The 26,429-nt window shown below is 43.0% G+C and overlaps 1 protein-coding gene across 1 annotated transcript in view; it reads right to left on the bottom strand.

Moving 5' to 3' along the window:
* The window catches only part of SHISAL1 (shisa like 1), a 219,263-nt gene that overhangs the window by 5,579 nt on the left and 187,255 nt on the right, over window positions 1–26,429 (bottom strand). The window lies entirely within an intron of this gene.

Here is a 26,429-nt window from a genome sequence, read left to right as displayed (position 1 = left end):
GTATGTTGTTCTGCATATCCATTTGAATAACTGGGCTACAGTGCCTAGGGCACCATGGATCTATTATGGCAGGCATAAACCCTGTCTCAGCGATATTTTGATTGCTAAAATGCTGTGAATCATAAACAGTTGCCAATTTTTAAAATAGAATAATGGCAACAGCAGTGGGCAATGTCCACGTAATTTGTGTCTCCTTGGGTTTCCTGCACAGGACATTTGTTTTTTTCCTCTCTACGCCAGAGAAAAGCTAACCCGCCTAAAGCTGCACATTGCATCGTGCGAGCGGTAATGGATTCCCTTGGCCAGAATACTTGAAGTAATTGTAGCCATATTAGGGCTATTGCAAGAACAATCGAATACTGTCCTTGATACTTGGACTTTGCAGAAGGGGGTAAACCCCAAAAGCTTGTCCTGAAAATTTGGATGCTAGTGCAAATAAAAAAAAGTATTAAGGTCAGTAGTCAATTGTTCTTGTTGGCCAAAATATTAATATTAATTTATTCAGGGCATTGGAATGCATTATCGTTCAAGCGCTAAAATGGCCTAAAGGCGCCTAACGTTTTTAGGAGCATCAACAGTTTTTTCCTCCTCAAAAGCTCCTCTCCTGAATGCTTTTTTTTTTCAGTCTGTAAACGTTCCTCTTTTAAATTGCCCTTAAACACTTACAGTACTGTGTGTGCATGGACACATAGAGTAACATAGAGGTGCTTTTACAGGCTAAAAAAAAGCAAAACGCCGTAAAAGGGGTGTTTTTTGAGCTCAGTGTGCATGAGGCCTTAAGAAGATAATAATACCAGGTGACCATGCAGTAGAACAATTGGGAGATGGAAAAGAGCGTTTTCACCCTTTAAGAGGAAGTGCTTGAACAATTCATGGCACGATTACCTGGGATTATTTTAATGAAAGCTGCAGATTTAAAAACATCCCATCCCACTCTCTATTTGCTCTTTCCCAGCCACGGTTCCATGTAACTCTAGGGTTACTCCTCAGATTTTTAAGGGGGTTACTTGAGTAATAAGCAGTGGTGAACACCTACACTGCCCACCAATGCAAGGGGGAAACTTTCCACTGACTAATAGTGTAAGGCATCTTCCTATACTGACTATTAAAGTGATTATAAAGTCTTCTTTGTTTTTCTTTTTTAATAGTAAACATGCTATACTTACCTATTCAGCACAATAGAATTGCACAGAGGATGTCAGAACCACCTCTTCTGAGGTCTCCCGCTGGTGTTCTTGGCTCCTGATCTTTGTGTGCCCCCATAGCTACAGATTTGCTCCCAAACTGCTCTGCCTGCATTCATAGACAAAGACAGCATGGCTTGGACCCCTGCTCCCTTATTACAGGATCTGACTGACAACAGCAGGAGCCAATGACTCCTACTGCTCTCAGCTAAGGCTGTGGGTAAGGGCACCCCAACGCATGTAAAATTGCTGTGCGTGTGCGTGGGAACTGCAAAAAAAGACCTTGCAATTTCTCTGCTGTTGCATTTTTGAAAAGATGAACAGAAACAGACATGGCAACCCATTGGAATGAATGGATTGCCGTGTCTGCGCAAACATGCAGAAATGTGGTGAACCTAGGGTGAAGTGGAGAGCTTTTTGGTTCACATTGAAACACTGACACAATCCACTGGTAATCTTTCCTTGTAAATATCCAGATATCTAAAACATAAATTAAAATCAGAGTATTTAAAAAAGTCAAATACCACTTTAAACCACAGTTTAATTTGGAAGCCAATAGAAAATTCCTGAGAACATAAGCATTTTATCCTGCAGCATGTGAAAACTTTACATTATGTAACAATTTCTCTATTTAGTGAAATGCTTTTTTATTATTCTCCTATTTTATTTACATCTCAGTCACATAAAAGGCACTGCCTTCCTTCTCTGTACTCATTTAAAATTCTATTTCATGGCAAGCGAGTGGTGAGGGACCAGACACCAAATGCAGCAATCAAAATATCAGAATGATTAAACGTAGTCACAAAATTGTCTTTCCTAACAAAAAAAAACTTTCAGAGCAGCATAAACCTAAATTTAAAAATACTTCAAAGCAAATATATGTATATATATATATATATATATATATATATATATATATATATATATATATATAGAGAGAGAGAGAGAGAGAGAGAGAGAGAGAGAGAGAGAGAGAGAGAGAGAGAGAGAGAGATTGAAAATGCACTGTATGTGTTTTATAATATATAAATATAAATTATACACGCAAATACAGTATTTATGCGAGTATGTCATTGTCTGCAGCAATGGTGCTAAAGATCACTGTTATGGTAGTGTGGCTAATGGAAACTTCAGATCTGCATACGTGTTCCAGGTCTGAAAGAAGGAGACTAAGCAATTGCAAGTCCAATGCAGTCCAATGCAGTTTTCTTTTCATGCTGCCCTAAGTACATATAAATGATAATGTAATTTTGTAAGGTCCCATGTCTTTATTTCCATTATTCCTCACTTTTCTATGTACTCAGGGCCCTCACCAAATTCTGTAAGGTTATGTTGATTTCTGTGGGTAATCTTTACATTCAGGCAGCCCTTAAAGCGGGAGTAAACCCAGTTTCAAAAAAACACTTACATTCCTGGCATGCCAGGAATGCTAACTTTCACATTGGTTGTGCTCTCAACCAAACTTTCAAACCATCCAATGGCTGGTGTCATAACTGATCACATGTGCAGCATTTTGGCAGTTGAAGAATTATTAGAGGCCAAGATGGCAGCTTCCTTGACTGAAAAAGATAGGAGGGTTTACTTCCACTTTAAGGGTACTTTCACACTGAGGCACAGTAAAACACTGAGCACTTTTGTGGTGCTTTTCGGCACTTTTCAGGTGCTTTTGGAGAGCTTTTCAGGGCTTTGGAGATGTTTTTGAAGAGCTTTTGAGGTGCTTTCCATTCTTTTTAATGGAGAGGGGTGTTTTTGAGGCCCTTTTTAAGCGCTCCAAACATGCTTCAAAGCTGCTGCTTGCAGGGTTTTTTAACCGCCCCGCCAGCCCACCGATTCTGTGTGAAAGCATTCATTAATTTCAATGGTAATAGGTTTTCGTGAGCTTTTTAGATGTTTTTTTAGCGCAAAAGCGCTTGAAAAGCGCCTCAGTGTGAAAGTTTTAAATTGGTGACACTCTGAAACATGATGCTGTGCACCGTGCTACACACAGCTACCTCCCCTCTTTGAACATGCAATCTTCAGTACTGTATAATCACAGCCTGGTCTGAGAACCTCCTAGGGACAGGAGAAGTTGACTTTTACTATACTAACGAGTTGGAAAGCTTGGCGTGCACAAGAATTTAAAAAAAAAAAAATATATATATATATATATATATATATATATATATATATATATATATATATATATATATATAAAATAAAAATTTTGGATTGAGTGGTACTTTGGGTTGATTTGGTGTTTACCGTATATATTGTAAATCTTTGGGGTTAAATCTTCAGGGGACCATGTGCAAAGCCGTTTAACTTTAAACAAAAAGGTTATTTCTCTTAAGGCAAACACAAAGCAAAAAGAAAATACAACACAAAAAGTCTACTTGTCGTCAGCACAACAGCATAAATGAAATATACGGAAACACAGATCATAGATGTGACTTTGCCCCAAGGCTAGCACAGTCCCAATCTGGCTACTTACAGCATACATGTAGCACTCCAAATAGGTGTCTCTCTCCAACTCCTACTCACACCACCACACCTAGTACTGCTTCCTGGAGACTCTTAACCCTGTGTGGACTGGAGTCCCTGTGGAGGCCCTTTTCCCACCCGAATGTCACTTCAGGGCCTCTGAAATTCTGGGTCCCAAATACCTCAGTAATACAGACATGGCTACCCTGGACTTTCTCATCCGTCACAGGTGAGATCCCTGAGTACCCACACACTTCCCTTAAAGGGACCATAACCCGAACACTGGTACTACATAGCACCCATTCAGGACCCAACCGTGGCATGCTGTGCAATATATACATATACATTTTATTATATAGTGTTGCTCTAAATTTTTACTTTTGTTTTTTTGCTGCGAAAATTTTCCTTTCTGTGTAAAAAAAAAAAAAAATACGAGGGTAAAGAGAATCTACTTTTTTGGCATAAAAACATGTCTAGGATAGGCAAAAGGAGCTATTGTAACCTCTAGGAGCCATTTAAAATCCTTAAAGCTGAATTCAGGGCACAAAACATTAATTTAGATATATTTTTCATTAGCAATAAAAAATATAAATACACTCTATATGTTCCTGGCCTTTGTAAAAGTACAAGTGACTCTCATCTGTACAAAGAGAGGAAACAGAAGTGACCAGTCTGTTTTACAGGAAGCTCCTGCACAGCGGCATAGTGTTGGAATCTTCATGTTGAATTAGTGTATAGATCTGGCAACACACAAAAGACACTAAACTTTAAAGAGACTCTGTCACTAGACCATTTATTCTAACAGAAATCTTCCCATAAGATTGCATGTGCATTGAACATATTTTATGCATGCTATTCACTTGTAAAAACCTCCCTTGTGTAGGCATCCAAAAGCCCTGAAAATGCCACAATCTTGGATGTGGTTAGGGCAGCCCAAGCAGATCCTGAACTTTCACTAAAATGAAATTCCTCCCTACTACATGTAGGGAGGTGATGGGAAGGTCAAATGAGCTGGGCCAGCACAGACAGTAATCAGACCCTCCTAGAAGAAGTGAGGGCTATGATATGCAAGGTCAGAGGGGGCAATACTGGGGAACTAACAAATCAATTTTTCTATCAAGTTCACATTCAGGTAAATAAAAAATAATTTATAGAAAAAAAACACAGTGCTCATAAGTACTGAAAAAGCTTGATTTTTCTGTGTTTATCCCTGAAAGTTTTTAAGGTGGTGACGGATCTCTCTAAGTAAAAAAAACACAAGGACCTTGTATTTAGGCAATATTTGTTTAGTCTGGAGTGCCAAAACCAAACCCCAACCCCCATTTGGCTTTCCCCATTGACTCCAATGCATTTTCCATGGAAATGGCAAAATGTCCTGATTTTAGCCCAGAGATTTTTTTGTAGGGGAATTCAAACTCTCAATTGCCCTGGTGGCTAATCTAAAGTAATAAATATGTTGATTTTCAGCATATTCTAACCAGAACATTTCTTGTAACGTCAGTCGGACCTCTGATTTCATTTTCACACATGAAAAGCAGAAATTATATTTGAAATTGGTTGGTATGGACAACAATATTTTTTTCTTTCTACTTCTCAAACACCATGGACATCGTCATTTATGTCAAAGACTCAGCCCGGCCAAAGTAGTAGGCTGGCTGAACTACTTATAATTTATTGCATTGTACAAACAAATTGGACAGGGAAACATGTAGGTAGAGCCCCCCAAGAAAGAAAATGGTTTTAGTCCACTAGCAACTGTCCATCAGAGGAAAATTAAATTTGAACAGACTGACCCGTTAAATTGTTTAATCTCCATGACTCCTGTTATAGCTCAGCACTGCCTTCGGCCACCACATGCTGTGAACTCTTTGAAGTCATCATTGTATCATTTATATTATGTATTTTGTGCGTGCCGCAAGATTAGATGCCGGTTTGAGCCACGTACATAAAAATGTATCCCCTGAATAATTTTCTTTTTTTTTCTGAAGAATAAAAACATGCCCTAGATAATTCCTCGGTGGCTCCCTCGCCTTCCTTCCCGGTTTAATTATTGCAGATCAAATAGGTTTCCTCCCTTGAAGATTTCTTTAGACAAGTTCTTGCATATAATCCATTATTCACCGAAAACCATTAACACCCTCTTCTTCTCCCCAGACCTTTAAAATGGGAGAAAACCTGTGAATGCCAAATTCTCTGAAACTAATAATACAGAGTAAAAGGGAAAATTATTTGTGCTGTCATGAAATATATATGCTAAAATTGTATATATTGGATTACTGAAATATATTTACTTTTAGGTAGTACAAGGAGTTTCAATAATGTGCAAAGTGCAGTAGCCCAAAAGCAAGGTTGGCCTAGAACTGTCTGGCATATGCAGGTAGCAATAGCGTGCAGACAGAAATTGAGCATATAGAATGTATGGTTGCCAACATTCACAAAAAAAAATAAAAAAATGGGAGCAATGCCTGCCATTAAAACGTTTTTGCTGCTTATTGGGGCATTCTGTGAAATATGAGGGGCAGGGGCCAATTTAAAAATGGAGGGTGAAAGAGGTACACTTGATTCATATGAATTTGATAAAAAATCATGCTAAAATGATCAGTGGATCCAGAGACAAAAGACTGAAGTTGTAAGTAAGCCTTAAATTTGCCCATAAAATGTGAGTTTGGTTCCACCTTCTTCAGCCTCCCTATCTGTCAGTAAGGTCACTCTTGAAAGGAGCAGCTATTATACTAACTGTTATTTTGGCATTTAGGTGGGGCTGCTTTTGGGCTCTAATTGTACCATCTGCATTGCCTAGTGTAGTTTGTAGCTTACTCAAACATCCTTGGGTTGTATGCAGTTCTTTGGAGTTACAACAGGCAAAATCAGTAAGAAAATTAATATATTTGTTAAGCATTGCACTTACAATAAAAATTCAGGCAAGGGTAAGCAACTCCTATAATATATTGTAATCACCCCTGATAAAAAAAAACTTTAGTATCCCTTATTTTAAAGCAAACCTTACTCCTCCAAATCCAAAATGTTATAAAATATCTTCTGGTAAACGTCATGAAAAAAATATACTTATGAGACCATGCCAACATTCATTGTCTTATCTGCAACAATTGTTCTGGTACCATATTGCTCACGCTCTGCTACCATCTTTTTGCCATCATTAGGAGCCAGTGTTTTCTTCCTGGTGTTTGGTGACCCCTGATGATACAACACCAGATCTTGCACATGTACAGACTGCATAGCTCCCAACTGTCTCTGATTTTGAGGGACTGTCTCTGATTTGGAACAAATGCATTATTCCCCATGCACGCATTCAAGAAACTGGTTGTTCAGTAATGCTGGATTCTGTAATGACCACATGCTAGAAACCGTAGACAGAATTGAGGAATGTCATCAACACACCAAGGATTCCTCAAAAGCATCCAAAGATTTATTTTTGTGGTCACATGATAAACATACAGCAATGTTTCGGAGCCACAACAAGGCCCCTTCATCAGGCAAGCGACTTGCCTGATGAAGGGGCCCCCACGTGGCTCCGAAACATTGCTGAATGTTTATCATGTGACCACGAAAATGTGGTGTGCTGATGACATTTCTCCACTTTGATTTGGAACAAAGTCCCTCTGTCCCTTTTTCCTCCTCATTTGTCCCTCAGTTTTGGTCTGATTTATATAATGGTATATAAAATGCACTTTTTATCTTCCAAAAAAGTGTTTCCCAGCGCTAAACCTTTCATCCACGTTCTAAATTTCTGCATTTGTAAAATTCAAAAGCCAATATAAAGGAATAGTAGTGGTAAAAAAGCACTTGTGGTATAACTAATACATTTTTTTTGTATAATTTTCCTTTAAGAGGACGTGACAGGGAGTGTGTCTTATGTCTATATACTTTTAATAATAAGCGTCCCTCGTTCCCATCTCAAAAAGTTTGTAGGTATGAGACTGGCGCCATGTTCTTTGTGCCAGTTTACATATGAAAATTTAGTTGTTGCCTGCAAAGATGATGAAAGTGCTGTCATCTAGGCAGGAAAGAAGTATTGCAATGCCTCCTGGGATGTGTAATATGGAGATATGGACATCCCTAGAGGCCACTGGCATTGAGCAGTGGGGGGTAGGAAGGTGATGGGAAGGGCCACAGATTGTATAAGTGGAAAAAAGATATTCATAGGAGAAACTTGTCAGAAGTACAGAGGTTTAATAATAATAATAAAAAGGTAAACGTAGTCAAAACATTGCCAGAGTTCAGGAACCGGAACGGATAGTCAGACTAGCGAAAATGTCAGGGAGCCAGAGATGAGCGTAGTACAACAGCAAGCAGGATCTGCAGCCAGAAGTAATGTCAGCCATGCAAGTCTTTAACAGGACCACAGGAGAGGAATCTCTAGCAATGTTTTCCAAGGCAAAGGCAGAGATCATGGACAGCTTAAGTAGGCAGGACTGGCGAGCAGGATATCATCAACAGGTGAGTCACTGTGGAGAGAAAGGAGCTGGCAATTAGCTGACAGCTGAGCGTTCAGCTTTGAAAAGGAAGGGCTGAACACAGCCCTGACAAAACGAATGTTACAAGTGTCAGAGAGATTGTTAGGGAAAGGGAGGAGTAATCACATAAGATAATGTGAGCTTTATGCTGAAAAGGTTTATTTAAAAACACAAATTAATTCAACTCTGTAATCATTAATTTATTGTTAAAGAGGAAGTAAACCCTGATGGGTTTTATGTCCTCTTTTTTTTCCTGCAAACCCTCCAAAGTAAAAGCATAATGGGCTATGCATTACATACTAGTCTATTATCTGGCACTTCCCTGCAAACGAAGCATGCACTGTCCCCACTGCAGGAAGAATTCATCTTTGCCCCTCTTCTTTCCGGGGCCACAGACTTCAGCTGTACAACTGGCCAGAGCAGCGTGACATCACTCCCGCGAATGTATGTTTGTCACGGCACACGCTTGGGAAGAAACGGCTTGGAGGTCCGTTTCTTCACAGCGCATGCGCCGATGACATCATCGGCGCACTACAAGGTAAATATCTTCTAAATGGTGCACGTTTAGGAGATATTTCCACTACCAATAGGTAAAAGTTAAAATCGGGGGGTATACAACCATAATTAAGTTTAGCTTTTTTGAAGGCAAACAGTATAAGTACCTAAATATGACCTGATATCAGTGGGCCTGTACAGCAGGGTTAAAGTGTGGGAGGGAGAAGCAGCACAAGGAGATAATTGATATGCTGACAAGCATCATACTGATAGCAGGGGAAAGCAGTGTGACTGAGGGATGAGTTCATCATCGTGCTGCTGCTCTTTTTATTGTCCGGTTACAGGCTGGGGTTGGGGATAGGATGACCTGAACTCAAAGTTAGCGGGTTGAATGATGCTGGCCATCTAAAGGACATGAAGAGGCAAAAAAAAGTACTGCAGAGGAAACTTTTCGATGGCATGTGAATGTTTCTGCAAAGTCTGGCTTTTTTTTATTTTAGTTTTTAAATGTCTTTTCACTTTTATCCTGTTAGTTTGGGATAGGTGGTGTGCTTTAAGGCTAGCTTCACAGCTATAAGTTGCAGTAATATTTGGTAAAATGTATGTTACTGGAAGACACTCTTTGTGGTACATTCATTTAGATCGGGGGTCTCAAACTGGTGGCCCTCCAGCTGTTGAGGAGCTACAAATCCCATCACAAATCCAAATCCCACTGTCAGCCTTGCAAAGCCTCATGGACTTGTAGTTTTGCAACAGCTGGAGGGCTGCCAGTTTGAGACCCCTGATTTAGATCATAAAAAAAAAAATGAGATTTTGTTTTTGTTTCAGATAGAGCAGAGATGAGTTAGGGTCTCTGTTAGATTTTTATTTCTGTTTTGGATTTTTCCTCACTTACTGTCACTGACACCAGGACAAGACATTGGGGAAACCGTGGTCACCAGCACAAAAAATCCTGGCATAAATAATTAATATTATAATAATGTCTACCCTCCTCCTCTACTGAAAATGTGTTTTTATTTTTGTCTGTCACAGTTACATCTACATCTACCATCTACAAGTTTGATTGACCATCAGAATTCAGTTGTTTGTGAAGCCAAAAAGGGAAAATAAATTGACATCTTCAATACAGTTAATTAAAAGAATTAATAGAATTTTTTTGGTACCAGAAATATGTAGAAGAATATATATCGACATAAACTGATGAATAAATTAGTTTTTTTTATATTTTTTGGGGGTATGTATTATAGCAAAAAGTTTAAAAAAATGTGTTTTTTTTTTCAAAATTGTCGCTCTTTGTTTGTTTATAGCAAGGAAAATAAAAACCGCAGAGGTGATCAAAGCTCTATTTCTGGGAAAAAAAGGACATCAATTTTGTTTGGGTACAGCATTGCACGGCCGAGCAATTGTCAGTTAAATAAACGCAGTGCCGTATCGCAAAAAACAGCCTGGTCATTAAGGGGTAAGTTCTTCCAGTCCTTAAGTGGTTAACAAAGAATGGAATCAAAATGTTATCTCTATATTTTTGTTTTGGTTAAAGGGTATAAAGCATAAAATGTTTGGTCATGGCCTCAATGGACATTAGGCTTCACGGGGAAAGTGAATCTCCCCAATCGGAGCACAGAAAGCAATGAAATCTGACAGATGTTTGGCCAGCATCTTCCAACCCACTTCCTGTGAGCCCAGAAAGGTCTTGACCCCTGGGGGTATGTCTTCAAGCCACTGAGGGGTTCACACAATGAATTTGCATCATATCATTTACTGGCACCCTTTCCTGCAGTATTCAGGACCTGCCCGTTACTGAAAGAAAATGAAGAAGACCCGTAAAAAAAAAAAAAAGGTATGTATACTTTTTGTTAGGGGGGTGGGTAATTTTCACAGACTGAAGTGAAAGGGTTTTCTTGGAGGATGGGGGGAGGTTCTGCTGACAGCGGTGAGATGCAGTTTTCTTGGGACTTGTGTGATTTTCTTTTTATTTGGAGTGGAGGATTTTTTAGTAGGGTGGGGGATTTTTACTGAGGGGTTGAGTTTTATTGGGGGGGTTGGGGTGTTTATTGGGGGATTTGGGTTATTTGCCAATAGGGGTTAACAGAGTTTTCTTGGGGATGGGGGATTGGCGATGAAAGGGGGAAGAAAAAGAGAATTTTATGAGGAGGATTGGTTTCCTTGACAGCAGAACAATTGTTCTGAGGATAGGATTTTTTCTTGGGGAGGTTAGGAGACTGGTGCTTTGGGGGAGGAATCCATATTCCAGACCCATGTACATTACATACTCCAAACCCTTGTACAGTACTCTGTACATTACATACTCCTGTTCTTTGTACTTTACATAGTACTGGCCCCTGTACTTTGTACATTACACACTCCATACTTCTGCATTCTGTAAATTACATACTACTGACTCATGCATTCCATCTGTTACATACTTCTGACTCATGTACTTGTGCATTATATATTCCTGACTACTGCAAGCTGTGTGTTACATACCCTCAATGTCTGCACTTTGAGCATTACATACTCCTGACTCCTGCATTTTGTGTTACATAACCTCAATTTCTGCATGCTGTGCATTACATACTCCTGACCCCTGCATTTTGTGTGTTACATACTCCATACCCCTGTATGCTGTACATTACATACTTATGACCCCTGGATTGAGTGCATTATGTGCTATTGAACCCTGCACTCTATATGCTATGCATTGCATACTTTATATTTTGTCAGCATAAAGACTGTGGCTTATGTGGAAGTAGGCTTAGGTTCTATTTAAAAATGCCTCTTTAAGCCCCTCCCACTGTTAGCGCAAGGTGACCACATCCTCTATTCGCTGCAGTGCACTAGGCACGCTGAATCATTGTTTCCTCCAGGGTGCCCAAGGTCCTTCACAATCCTAGTAATGCCCCTGGGCCTAAGTTAGAGGTTACTAATTTCTCTGCAATGACCTTGGCACTGGGACATGCGACTAGGCACTAGAAGGCACTTTACAAAGAGACAATATACTGTATTTATTATACAGTTGTACTCATAAGTTTACATACCCTGGCAGAATGTATGATTTCTTGGCAATTTTTCAGAGAATATGAATGATGACAAAAACATTTCTTTCATTCATGGTTAGTGTTTGGCTGAAGTCATTTATTATCAATCAACTGTGTTTACGCTTTTTAAATCATAATAACAACAAAAACTACCCGAATTACCCTGATCAAAAGTTTACATACCCTCTAGATTTTGGCCTGATAACATGCACACAAGTTGACACAAAGGGGTTTGAATGGCTATTAAAGTTAACCATCCTCACCTGGGATCTGTTTGCTTGTAATTAGTGTGTGTGTATAAAAGGTCAATGAGTTTCTGGACTCCTGACAGACCCTTGCATCTTTCATCCAGTGCTGCACTGATGTTTCTAGATTCGAAGTCATGGGGAAAGCAAAATAATTGTCAAAGGATCTGCGTGAAAAGGTAGTTGAACTGTATAAAACAGGAAAGGGATTAAAAAAAGATATTCAAGGAATTGAGAATGCCAATCAGCAATGTTCAAACTCTAAGAAGTGGAAAATGAGGGGTTCTATTGAAACCAAACTATGGTCAGGTAGACCAACTAAAATTTCAGCCACAACTGCCAGGAAAATTGTTCAGGATGCAAAGAAAAGCCCACAAATAGCTTCAGGTGAAATACAGGACTCTCTGAAAATATGTGGTGTGGCTGTTTCAAGATGCACAATAAGGATGCACTTGAAGAAAGATGGGCTGCATGGTGGAGTCACTAGAGGAAAGCCATTACTACGCAAATGCCACAAAGTATCCCACTTACCATACGCCAAACAGCACAGAGACAAGCATCAAACCTTCTGGCACAAAGTCATTTGGAGTGATGAGACCAAAATTTCGCTTTTTGGCCACAACTCTAAATGCTACATTTGGAGAGGTGTCAACAAGGCCTATGGTGAAAGGTACGGAGGTGGATCGCTGATGTTTTGGGGATATGTGAGCTACAAAGGCACAGGAAATTTAGTAAAAATTGTTTGCAAGATTAATGCAGTATGTTATCAAAAAATACTGGAGGGACATTTGTATTCATCAGCCAGGAAGCTGCGCATGGGATGTACTTGGACATTCCAACATGACAATGATCCAAAACACAAGGCCAAGTCGACCCGTCATTGGCTACAGCAGAATGAAGGGAAGGTTCTGGAGTGGCCATCTCTGTCTCCTAACCTGAATATCATTCTCTAGGGCAGTGATGGCGAACCTTGGCACCCCAGATGTTTTGGAACTACATTTCCCATGATGCTCCACTACGATGTAGAGTGCAGGAGCATCATGGGAAATGTAGTTCCAAAACATCTGGGGTGCCAAGGTTCGCCATCACTGCTCTAGGGAGATCTCAAATGTGCAGTTCATGCAAGACAGCCCAAGAATTTACAGGAACTGGAGGCTTTTTGCCAAGAGCATGGGCAGCTTTACCATCTGAGAAGATAAAGAGCCTCATCCACAAATACCACAAAAGACTTCAAGTTGTCATTGATGTTAAAGGGGGCAATACACGGTATTAAGAACAGGAGTAAACTTTTGATCAGGGTCATTTGGGTAGCTTCTGTTGCCATTATGATTTAAAAAGAGTAGACAAAGTTAAATGATAATAAATGGCTTCTGCCAAACACTAATCATAAGTGAAAGAAAAGTTTTTGTGTTATCATTCATATTCTCTGAAAAATGGCCAAGAAATCCTAAATTCTGCCAGGATAAGTAAACTTATGAGCACAACTGTAAATATATTTTTGTGCCCTTTCTTTAGATTTTAATAAAAGCACAAAGGCTAATGTTCTAATGAAAGTCTATCAGTATCAGACCCTCTGTGTCTGTTTAAAGCACACGGGTCATCTGAAACCTGACTCTGCTAATAAACATGTGTTCTTATGTAACTGTCTAATTATACTGTCTGCCCTACTGCATCTTGTAAAACTGACAAACCTCCCAGCAGGGAGAGTATATTGCAAAGAGATAGCTTAACAATGTGAAAATGTGTTTTTCTACCCAATTATATCCCCACGAGAACTAATTTTATAGTATACCCAATTTATAGATACCAATCCTATTGTCAACAGCTATTGACCAGACAGGCCAAAGGATGACTAATCACAGATTTGGCCTTTAGATAAAAAGTGTCCATGTTACAAACCTATCTCTACCAATCAAGATATGCGGAAGGACACACCGTATCACAAGAGGACCTCTACCCTTAGAAATACAATTTTTTCTATCAGTCTCTCACTATTGAAATTTCCCGAGGTATTTTATATGCCAAAATGGTAGTTTTCTAGACGTGGTTGACCTGACTCTCAGGGAACAGATTGACTTACCTTGGGAAGTTTATATCAGTCAATGCACATACCTCAGTTCTACACTGGTCTTTTTTTCTAACTATTGTTAACCCTAGCAGCAAGCTACCTCCTTCCCTATCTGATATCTGACAATTCTTGGATGGGAAACACCCACTGATACTTACCTTTCCAGTGCAGATTGACTTACCTTGGGTAGTTTATATCAGTCAATGCACATACCTCAGTTCTACATTGGTCTTTTTTTCAAACTATTGTTAACCCTAGCAGCAAGCTACCTCCTTCCCTATCTGATATCTGACAATTCTTGGATGGGAAACACCCACTGATACTTACCTTTCCAGTGCTGCTCTGTTTGCCTCCTGGAGCCTTCCAAAATGCCCAGTACTTCCAGGTATGGGGAGTATGTGGCTGTCTCTCCTTACTTCCAGGATCCAATTCTTGGGCTTGAGTGACCACTGGTACAAAGAGCTTACAGTTATTAGACCCAATTCTCCAATACAAATGAGCATTTGTGCCCTGTGATATTTAAAGTTGAATTAAACACAAAAAACAAACAAAAAACATGTAGTATTTTTGTGGCAGAAGAGACCCTTTTGGTCTCTTCTGTCATAAACCCTTCTCCCTACCTGTCAGCGTTTGTGTGCACAGAGTTGCGCAGCTCAGCATGCATTTACATGCACATGCATGGGAGTAACATCCATCGCGGCCCAGCCATCCATTGCGGCCCAGCCATGAAAGAGACCAAAGAGTTGGAACCTAGAAGGAAGACTGGAAGAAGATGGCAGCACCAGTAACCGATGGGAGCACTGACATTGCAATGCTAGAAGGGATCACTAGCCAGGTAAGTTTACCATGATGTGCGGTGCATTCTAAAACATTATGGATAAAAGCTCATGGGGTCCAATTTATTAAATTTGTAATTTTTTTTTTATTTGCAGAGATTTAATTTCACTTTCATTTTTTTTCTGGGGATATACGGTATATATAAGGTGGGGCATGACAATAAATTGATCTTATGCTTTCCCCTTCTTACTCAAATGAGAGGTTTACTTTACCAGAAAACTAGTCTTTTTTTTTTCATTTTTATACCTGTGATCCTAATTAGCTTAATCCTGAACCCCAGGCATGTATAACATTATTTAATCCTATTATAAATTTAATAAAGATCAGTACATGTATTTTAAATACAGTTAGTATTAGGAGTTGAATCTGTCTTTATGTTAGATTCCAGTAGGCCCCTGAACAGCAGGGCCAATTTGAAAAAGGACGTAGTAAGTACTGTGAGTGAGTCAGGCTTGGTTGCATTGTACATTGCTGTCAGTCCAACACTGGAAACATTTTAGGAGGAGAGAGAGCAGAGTTACAACAATCGCTTATGTGCGCTGATGCTGCAATACTTTACAATCAGGAGACAGCCACCACAACTGGACTGATATCCTGCAATTTATAACTTTTTTGTTTTTTGGGGTAGGATAAGCTTTAATAATAGATTTTCTTTATTCATCACCAGTGATGGCCGTCCATAAGGGACACAGGGGCGCTGCCCCCAATCCATGCACCCAGCCCCTGATCTACATGCAGGGTCCTGGACGCATGGATTTCAATTTTATTTTTTTGTAGTACATGATTAGAGCCTGAGGCTGAGAAGAAGTGATCATATTGGCTGCCGAGGAGGTGGAGATACAGGTTGAAGTGGCCGTAAAGCCGCAGATGAGGAGGAGACACAGGGTGAAGCCGCCTTGAAGGAGCCAAAGCTGCCTGCAACCTGGATTGGGTATAAGTGCGGGGCTTTTGAGTGGATGAGTTGGCGTTTGGGGGGGGGGGGGGGGGTTTGGCTGATCGATCGACCGACCAGGGGGTGTCAGGTGGTGTGTTGGCCACCCCCTCCAAAAAATGGAGCACCAGCCACCACTTTTCAACACTGTTTATGTATTTGTTATATATTACACTTCATCACACATTTATAATGCATGCATGCTATATTGGCACTTAGCTGTTTATCATTGACTTTAGATATTGTGATTCACATTAAACACAGAAAAACCTTGGTTTGAGAGCGTTTTGCGACAAGCTAATTTTTTTAAATAAATTTTGACTTGATATACAAGTGATGTCTTGATATACAAGTAGTGTCATGTCACAACTGAGTATAAAAGTGGAAAGGTGCCTCTAAGCCCTTGTACACACGGTCAGAGATTCCGACAACCAAATCCGTCGGAGTAATTCCGACGGATTAATTCCGGAAGATGTCCGGAAGTGATGTTGCATACCCACGGTCGGACTAAGTTGTCGGAAAATCCGATTGTACATAACGTGATTACGTTATTTTGTTACGACGGGACTACGTTCAGGCTAGTAGCCAATAGCTTTGGCCTAGGAATTTGATCTGAGCATGCGTGGCACTTTGTCCGTCGGAGTAGGCTACACATGATCGGAGTATGTCCGATAGGTGCATTTTGTCGGAAAATTTTACCGGCAAGTTGGAAAAGGTTGGATATTCCGCCGGAAACAGTCCGATGCAGACCACACACAGTCGGAATATCCGACAAAACGGTCCGATAGGAAACATTCCAACGGAATCTCCGACCGTGAGTACAAGGGCTAAGTGTAGCAACATGGTTACATTTAATGAAGGAACAACATTTAGAAACTCACATGGTTGATGATTAAAACAGGCACATCTAAGTATGCAGGTATCAAGGGTAAAGACGTCCAGATGGACCATCCTCCGCACTGCCATTGACATTATCTCTTCCACGCTGCGCTCCACGAGTGGTTCAAGCCGCGTTTTCAGAAGGCTCTACTGCAGGGCAGTCTTCCCAGTCACAATTGCAGACAGTTTTATCCCGGATACCTGCATACTTAGATGTGCCTCTTTTGAACATGAACCATGTGAGTTCTACATATTGTACCTTCATTAAATGTAACCATGTTGCTACACTTAGAGGTGCCTCTTTTCTCTTTTATACTCTGTAGCTCCTGATTAATTTTTCTTCTAATCCCCTTGTGGAGGCTTCCATTTGTGGATGGACATTTTATGGTTACACAACCTATCACATTGCTATAATTTTTTTATATGGACTATAAATGGAAGGACTTATGAATAAATGGTTGTAGAATGAATCATTTGAGTTTCCATTATTTCTTATGGGGAAATTTGCTTTGATATACAAGTGCTTTAGATTACAAGCATACTTCCGGAACGAATTATAGTGGCAATCCAAGGTTTTACTGTATTATCATTGCTCCTTGTACTGCCTTCCTGAATAAACTTTAGGGAACATTTACATTCCCATTAAATGTGACCCATTATTATCTGCCACATTTCACAATGTAAGAAACTGCATGCTTCATTTATATCCACCTGGCCTGGTTATGCAAGAGCAATGTATTGAGGTGAGTTTGATACATTTTGAAAATATGCTACATAGTGTCAGAGAGTTGCGGACGTGTCACTGGGCGCGCTGCGGGGCGTCGGTGTGTGCTGGTGCACGCTGGCGCTGCTGGGCGCGCGGCTGTGCGTGCGCGTTGGCGCCAATCGGCCTACTTAAGTGTTCCCTAGTGGTGTGCTCGGTGCTGTCCGATCTGCAGCTTCCTGTGCCCTGTTACCTGTGACTTTGCTTGTGTTCCTGAACTCCTGTTTACCCGGCTCGTCCCTTGGATTTTTCTGTCTGCTGCCTGCCTTTGACCTCGGCCTGTCTCTGATCTCGAATCTGCCTGCTCCTTTGTACCACGCTGCCCGCCTGTTGCCAACCCTGCTTGTGACCAGGACTCGAACTTGCTTATCCCTTTCTGCACTATCTGCCTGCTGTCATCTGTGCCTGTGGCTGGACCTGCTCACCAACTTCTGCTTGCATCTGCTCCTGCATCCAGCTGTGAGAGTCTGTCTACCTGTCTGAACCCTGCCGTCGGATCCCTCCTTCAGCATCTAACCTGCCAGGCTCTCATACCCGTCTGCGCTCCCGTGCCTCCTGTCCATCCTATCAGGGGCCGTGAACCAGACCCGTAAGGGAGACCTTCCCCTGTTATTTCGGGCTCACCTGTCAGGTACGTGGGTCTGACAGTATCGGACAGCCATGTCTGAGCCCGAGAGGGGAGCCTCCCCCATGGAGGAATTGTGCAGACACCTGGCGGGTCTCACTCAAGCCGTGAAGAGTCTGCAAGAAGGCTACACCAGACTGGAAGGCCAAATCCAGGTACTGTCATCTCCTGCACACCAATCAGGAGCTTCCGCTGCCGGACCAGCACCAGCACTAAAGTGGGCTTCGTGATTTCTCTTCTGTCTGGTGAACCCCAGTCCTGGGCCCATCGTCTTTTAGAACAGAAGTCGCCCTCTCTTGACAGTCTGGATACCTTTTTCGCCACTATGTCCCAGCTCTATGAGGATCCCCAGCTGAGAGCAACTGCAGAGGCTGCCTTGCATGCCCTACAGCAGGGGCGCAGGGCGGTTGAGGACTATGTGGTGGACTTTAGACGTTGGAGTTCTGATACAGAATGGAATGATGCCGCCCTGCACTACCAGTTCCGCATGGGTTTGTCTGATTCACTCAAGGATGAACTGGCACGGGTCAGTGTTCCTCAGTCTCTGGAAGAGCTCATCAACCTCTCCATCCAAATCGATCGACGCCTTAGGGAACGTCGTTCTGAGAGGTCCTCCAACCAGTTTCGGCCTACGTGGGTCCTCCCCAAGGTTCCTAGTGCTTCCAGCTTTTCTAGACCGACCACCCTAGCTCCTCCAACTCCGGGACCTGAACCCCCTGAACCCATGCAGCTGGGTCTCATCCGTCCTTCCCTCACTCTGGAGGAACAGCAACGTCGAAGAGCCAGTAACCTGTGTATGTACTGTGGGGAACCAGGTCACTACGTGAGATCTTGTCCTAACAAGACACGTAAGTCTCTTCCGATTCCTTTCAAGCATGCTCCTAATCTGCCTAAGTCTACTTCTCACCTTGCTCTCTCTGTTGTTCTACAGCTTCCCGACAAGGATATCCCAGTTCCAGTCATAATTGATTCCGGAGCCTGTAGTTGTTTTATTGACCAGACATTTGCTGCCAATCACCGCATTCCCCTCCGACTGAAGTCCCAGAGCCTGGCGGTGCACCTTGCCGATGGCTCCATCCTAAGTTCTGGTCCTGTCACCCAGGAAACCATCCCCTTGCTGGCCACCATGGGTCCTAACCATCGTGAACTCCTTTGCTTGGACGCCATCTCTTCCCCTCTTTTTCCCATTATCTTGGGAATGCCCTGGCTACAAGCCCACAACCCCAACATCGACTGGGCCACTGGGAGGGTCGAGTTTCTTTCCGGCTACTGCCAACAGCACTGCTTTCTTGAAGTCCCTTCCACGTCCACTCAGCCTCTCAGTCTGGACTCTGATCCTGAGTCACCTCAAGCAATTCCTGAGCCCTATCGGGATTTTGCGGATGTGTTTAGCAAGAAAGGAGCAGAAACCTTACCCCCGCACAGATCTTACGACTGCCCGATAGAGCTTCTACCCGGAACTGAGGTCCCTTTTGGAAGAATTTTTCCGTTAACTGAGCAAGAGCTGGAAACTCTGAAGGGCTATTTGGATGAAAACCTCAAGAAAGGCTTCATTCGCCCATCTACTTCCCCAGCTGGGGCCGGCATCTTTTTCGTTGAAAAAAAAGACCACTCTCTTCGACCTTGTATTGATTATCGGGAGCTAAATAAGATTACCATAAAAAATCGCTACCCGCTACCCTTAGTGCCTGAACTCTTCCAAAGACTGGGATCCGCTGTTGTGTTCACCAAGTTAGACCTCTGCGGTGCCTACAACTTGATCCGCATTCGTGAGGGGGACGAGTGGAAGACTGCCTTCCGTACGCGGTTCGGGCACTTCGAATACCTTGTTATGCCCTTTGGTCTGTGTAATGCACTCGCCACTTTCCAACACTTTATAAACGACGTCTTCCGTGACCTGTTAGATTTATATGTTATCGTTTACTTGGATGACATCCTAATCTTCTCTTCCTCAGTCTCTGACCATCGCAGGCACGTCCGAAATGTGTTGACCCGCCTTAGGCATCATAGACTTTACGCCAAGTTGGAAAAGTGTGAATTTGAGCTCCAAAGCATACAGTTCCTTGGCCTGGTTATCTCTGTTGATGATATCAAGATGGATTCTCGGAAAGTGTCCGCTATTCTGGATTGGCCCGCTCCTACCGATAAAAAGGGTGTCCAGCGTTTTATTGGCTTTGCCAATTTTTATCGGAAGTTCATTAGGGGCTTCTCTGCTATAATCGCCCCCATCACTGAATTAACCAAGCAAGGAAACCATTTCTGTTGGTCCCCTAAGGCCCAAGTTGCTTTCCAGAAACTGAAGGAACTTTTTACTTCTGCTTCCATCCTAAAGCACCCGGATCCTGCCCTGCCTTTCGTCCTTGAGGTGGACGCTTCAGAAATCGCGGTAGGGGCTGTACTCTCCCAGCGACAGGGTACCAAGGCTCTTCTCTTCCCTGTGGCCTTTTTCTCTCGCAAGCTCTCCGCAGCGGAGAGAAATTACGATGTGGGGGACAGGGAACTACTGGCTATAAAGGCAGCTTTGGAGGAGTGGCGTTACTTACTGGAGGGTGCTGCACATCCAATCCTGGTCTATACCGACCATAAGAATCTGGAGTATCTGAGAACGGCTAAGAGATTGAAACCACGGCAGGTGAGGTGGGCACTGTTCTTCTCCAGATTCCACTTCCACATCACGTACAGACCCGGCTCCAAGAACATCAAGCCAGATGCCCTCTCCCGCATGTTTCATAACTCCCAGGATACCTTGCTTCCAGATATCATCCTCTCTGCTGGAAATTTTTTGCTTCTTCAGGGGGACCTCCTGTCCCGGATTAGACAAGCTTCTGTGGGGTGGTCCCCACCGGATGAGAATGTTGTGAGGTCACAAGATGGCATGTTCCGGTACAGGGACAAAATTCTAGTCCCGGATGATGTGAGGATGGCGGTTCTGGAGCTCTGCCACGACAACAAACTTGCCGGCCACTTTGGAACTTTGAAGACGGCGGACTTGGTACAGCGTGCATTCTGGTGGCCGCAGCTAAGTAGTGATTGCAAGAAGTACGTAGAGTCCTGCACCACCTGTGCCCGGAACAAGACTAGCCGGACAAGGTCCTGGGGTCTACTAAGACCCTTGCCAGTTCCAGAAAGACCTTGGAAGAATATTTCAATGGATTTCATCGTGGAGTTGCCCCTGGCGGAAGGTTTCTCTACCATCTTTGTGGTGGTCGACAGACTGTCTAAGATGGCCCATTTTCTGCCCATGAAAGGCACACCTTCGGCCCTTGAAACTGCAAAGGTGTTCATTAAAGAAGTGGTGAGGTTGCATGGAGTTCCCTCAAGCATTGTATCCGACCGGGGTGTCCAATTTACCTCCAAGTTTTGGAAGGCTCTGTGCAGTTCCCTTGAGATTGAGTTGGCTTTTTCTTCTGCCTATCATCCCCAGACGAATGGGCAGACGGAGAGGACTAATCAGACCTTGGAACAATACCTCCGCTGTTTCTCTGCCTTCTCACAAGACGACTGAGTCTCTCTTCTGCCTCTAGCCGAATTTGCCTATAATAACTCATTGCATTCTGCTATCAAACAGACCACTTTCTTCGCAAATTATGGTTACCATCCTTCTTTCTTGCCCGGTTCGGTTCCTGAGTGTGCCATTCCTGCAGTTTCAGAGACAATTGACTTTTTCATGACCAACAACAAATTGCTACAGGAGGCTATGGCCAAGACCCAGGATTATAACAAGAGGATGTTTGATAGGAAGAAGTGAGGAGAACTCATCCTTGTACCGGGCAATCAGGTCTGGCTTTCTACGGCTAATCTGAAGATGGCTTGTCCCTCAAGGAAGCTGGGTCCTAAGTTTTTGGGTCCCTTTGCAGTCAGGAGGAAAATTAACGATGTTACTTATGAGTTGGACTTACCCAGTTCCCTAAAGATTCATCCAGTCTTCCATGTATCTTTTGTTAAAACCTGTTACTCCTAATCCTTTCACTGGCCGGAACTCGGGCCCACCTAAACCCGTAATCGTTAATAATGAAGAGGAATTCGAAGTGGAAGCGATACTGGACTGTAGAAGGAGGGGTAACCAAATTCAGTATTTAATCAAATGGAAGGGGTACGGTCTGGAAGATAACTCCTGGGAACCTGAAAGCAATTTACATGCGGAGGAACTGCTCAGTGCTTTTAAAAGTGCCCACTTGGATAGATTGGCCCGGATGGGCATCCAGAGGCTGCCCTTGAGGAGGGGGCACTGTCAGAGAGTTGCCCGTAGCGGACGTGTCACTGGGCGCGCTGCGGGGCGTCGGTGTATGCTGGTGCGCGCTGGCGCTGCTGGGCACGCGGCTGTGCGTGCGCGTTGGCACCAATCGGCCTACTTAAGTGTTCCCCCGTGGTGTGCTCTGTGCTGCCCGATCTGCAGCTTCCTGTGCCCTGTTACCTGTGACTTTGCTTGTGTTCCTGAACTCCTGTTTACCCGGCTCGTCCTGCTTGTGACCCAGACTCGAACTTGCTTATCCCTTTCTGCACTATCTGCCTGCTGTCATCTGTGCCTGTGGCTGGACCTGCTCACCACCTTCTGCTTGCATCTGCTCCTGCATCCAGCTGTGAGAGTCTGTCTACCTGTCTGAACCCTGCCGTCGGATCCCTCCTTCAGCATCTAACCCGCCAGGCTCTCATACCCGTCTGCGCTCCCGTGCCTCCTGTCCATCCTATCAGGGGCCGTGAACCAGACCCGTAAGGGAGACCTTCCCCTGCTATTTCGGGCTCACCTGTCAGGTACGTGGGTCTGACACATAGTGTAGGGGCCTTGTCCTGCCGAACAGCATTGATATCTGCATGTATTTTCAGTCACATCTGAGAATACGATCTTAGTGTACCATTTGATATGCTTTAAAGTGGTTGTAAACCTAAGGGCTCTTTCACACATATATGTCCCTTTTGACAGACTCCACTTGCTCAGCAGAGATTGACCCGTTAATCCCCGCTGAGCCAGTGGATGATAGGTTCGTCTCTGCTCACTGTGCAGGGACGGACCTGTCAGAGCCTCGCTCTCCTCTATGGGGGATCGGAAGAAAACAGAACGCTTGCCCGTTTTCATCCAATCTGATCGGCCAGATGAATGGAAAATAGGGCTTCTGTCCGTCTGCATTTAGTGGATCGGAAGTCAGCGGATATGTCAGCGCTGACATCCTTCGCTCCATATAGGTACATGGAGTGTCTGAAAAACTGACAGGTGGACCTAAATGGTCTGTATTTGTGAAAGGGGCATCAGTCAAGGAATCTGAGCAAAGCATATATATTTGTAGTGTTTACTTATCTCTCCCAAAGCCTACGTGTGGTTTGCTCTGTTATCAGCATTTCTGAGGACTTTTCTGGACACATGAAATAAATTTGTATTGTGAAAGAGGAGGGGGAGGGGGGAGAGAGAGCTCAGCAGACAGCTTGTCTATTCAGAACACAGTTCTGCTGTGTGAAGGGGGGGGGGGGGGTGCCTTTCCTCCAATCAGCTCTCACACACCATTACTGCAGTCTCTCCACTCCTTCCTCTGTGCTCCTGACAGATGAAGAAAGATTTTAACACTTTTCTGCCCTTTTGAATGGCTGTGGGAAGAGAGGACTGCAGATAAACAAGTAAAACTTATATAGGGAGATTTGGTTTAATCTTGGTGTATCATCTGAGGCTGTCCACTTCGCTGGGTATATGTGAGGGCTTACAACCACTTTAATGTAAAATTCTAACACAGCCCATGAGTTATCTACTGTATATAAGAATTTTACATAAATTTGCCAGGATTCCTTGTAGCCTTCTTTACTCGTTTTTTTTTCTATGCAGCCCTGTGGCTTTTCACTGACCATTTTGAATTGTGAAACCTTCCACACAAAGCTCCCTGCAATCAATGCTTCCAAGGCATTGCAAAGTATAAAGTATAAATGTCCCCACTGATACAAAGTTATGTCTGCACTGAGATTCCGTCTCTTGAAATTTGGAAGTCCCACTAACCAGAGGATTGTATGCCCCACAATGGTATGTTGGTGTGTTTGAGCATGACCATGGAGAAAAAAACAAAGCCCTGGGAGACAGTTTGCTTTCACTAATGTACTTTCATTGATACATTTTTTGCCTAGACCGCGACACATCTTCAAAGTTGAAAATCCAGGTAAACAGCTAAATAAACAGATAACATACAGTACATACAATGGAACTGTATTTATGTCCATCCTGTCCTGAGAATTGCATAAATAACAGCCAAGCCGATGACACCACTTTCTTGGTTACAGTTATAGACTATACAAGGGATACAGTGGTGCCTTCTCTCTACCCCCAGTCTGCTGACTGGACAGTGAAGGGGCAACAGGAGACTGGTAAGGTCATCTGTCTACTCACTCTGCTCTCTACTACAGCACTTTGCCATTACATGTGCATGCAGCACCCCTGCTTGGCTCCCACCATGGCCCCACCTCTCCCAGTGCTGCTGTATAGAGGTTGATACCAAGTAAAATTCTGGTACTTACACTAGAGGCATCTAAAAAGTAAATGTAGTAATCTATTATTGAATACCTAGCTGCATTAAAGAATATTAATTTCTCAAGAACAAAAACTGATAGTGTTGCAGCTTACTGATCTTAGGTATGGTAGTTGCATTCTTTTTCTTTTCACATTTTTTCCCTTGATTAAACCCAGTAATACAGCCATTAATACACTTCCCTTCTAGAGTGACAACCATACTAAGCAGCACTGTCAACCTTGGAAAAGGAGTGTTACAACCACAAAACATCGAGTTAGGTCTACATAACACATTTTCCTTTTCTCCACAACAGGGGAAGGTGTTTTGTAGTGTATGGAGATAGCAAGGAACAATGCTAACTGATAACAGTCCAGAGGCAGAGGGTAAAGGAAGTTATCTGCTCACAGGATTTCTGGCTGGATGAGCAGCCCCCCTTTTTTTCCCATATATAAATATAATAAATTGGTGTATTTAACTGGCCAAAGGGAAACAAATAAGAGAAATGGTTTGTTAAATTATACATATACCTTAAAGTGGTTGTAAACCTCCGAAATGAATAATGAAGCATATCCCCATATAGTACGTACTTGCCTCAGTCAATAGCAGTTAGTGTGGATCCTTTCTACCCTCTACTTCTTCTGACTTAGGCCCTTTTCACACTGATGAGGTGCAGGCGTCGGCGGTAAAGTGGTGCTATTTTTAGCGCCGCTTTACCATTGTTTTAGCGCCGCTATTCAGCCGCTAGCGGGGTGGTTTTAAAGGGTTAAAACCGCCCGCAATGCGCCGCTGCAGTGGTGCTTTGCCGGCTGTATAGCCATGCTGCCCCATTGATTTCAATAGGTAGGAGTGGTTTAGGAACGGTGAATACACCGCTCCTTCACCACTCCAAAGATGCTGCTAGCAAGACTTTTTTATCGTCCTGCTAGCGCACACTGGAGTGAGAGGAGACGCTTTTTTCAGGCTCTATACAGGCGCTATTTTTAGCGCTGTAGCTCCTGAAAAACACCTCAGTGTGAAAGGGGCCTAAGGTTTCAGATTACACTCAGCTCTGTGCTGTGCAGTGGGTGACATCAGATTCCTCTCCATACCACCCTCCTTCCTCCCAGAAGCTGAGAAATGCCATCTAAACTAAGTACTATGGCAGGCTGTGGAGGACAGAAGACTGCACATAAACAGGTACAGCTTACATGGGAAGATTGAATTGATCACTGTGTATCACCTCAGGATAGCCAGGTTTATTATCACTTAAGGCCTCATGCACACGAGACGCAGTTAAACGCGTGTTCAGAGGCAGTTGGACACTTTTTTCAACTGCTCCTGAACTCATTCAATGTTATCCTATGTGTCCATGCACACAGTCTCGTTTTTTGCCGTTTTTATGCAGTTGCGTTTAACCTCGATTTTCCAGAAGCAAAAAAATGGGTTCAGACGCAAAAGTTTCCACGTTTCAGACGCAAAACACGGCAAAACGCCGCTACCGCGTTTTGCCGCGTTTTCGTTTATAAGCGTTTTTAAAGGTGACCTTTTTTTTTACATTAAAAATCTCAAAAATGATTGCAAATGATGAAAAACCATTAGAAAAATATTTTAAACAATTGCAATTGCAAGTGGACAATCCACAACTTGTGGCAAGTGACATGGCAGGTGGCAAGTGACGTGGCAAGTGGACAATCCACAACTTGTGGCAAGTGACATGGCAGGTGGCAAGTGATGTGGCAAGTGGACAATCCACAACTTGTGGCAAGTGACGTGGCAGGTGAAGTGGCAAGTGACGTGGAAAGTGGACAATCCACAACTTGTGGCAGGTGATGCGGCAAGTGACCTGGCAGGTGACGTGGCAACTGGAAAATCCACAACTTGTGGCAGGTGACTGGCATGTGACGTGGCAAGTGGACAATCCATAACTTGTGGCAGGTGACGTGGCAAGTGACGTGGCAAGTGGACAATCCA

The sequence above is a fragment of the Lithobates pipiens genome, unplaced genomic scaffold (assembly GCF_037356315.1).
Source record: "Lithobates pipiens isolate NorthernLeopardFrog02 unplaced genomic scaffold, aLitPip1_a1.2 Scaffold_8, whole genome shotgun sequence".
Classification (NCBI taxonomy): Eukaryota; Metazoa; Chordata; class Amphibia; order Anura; family Ranidae; genus Lithobates; species Lithobates pipiens.
The sequence above is the reverse complement of the archived record's forward strand: the minus strand, read 5'-3'. Positions and strand labels throughout refer to the sequence as shown.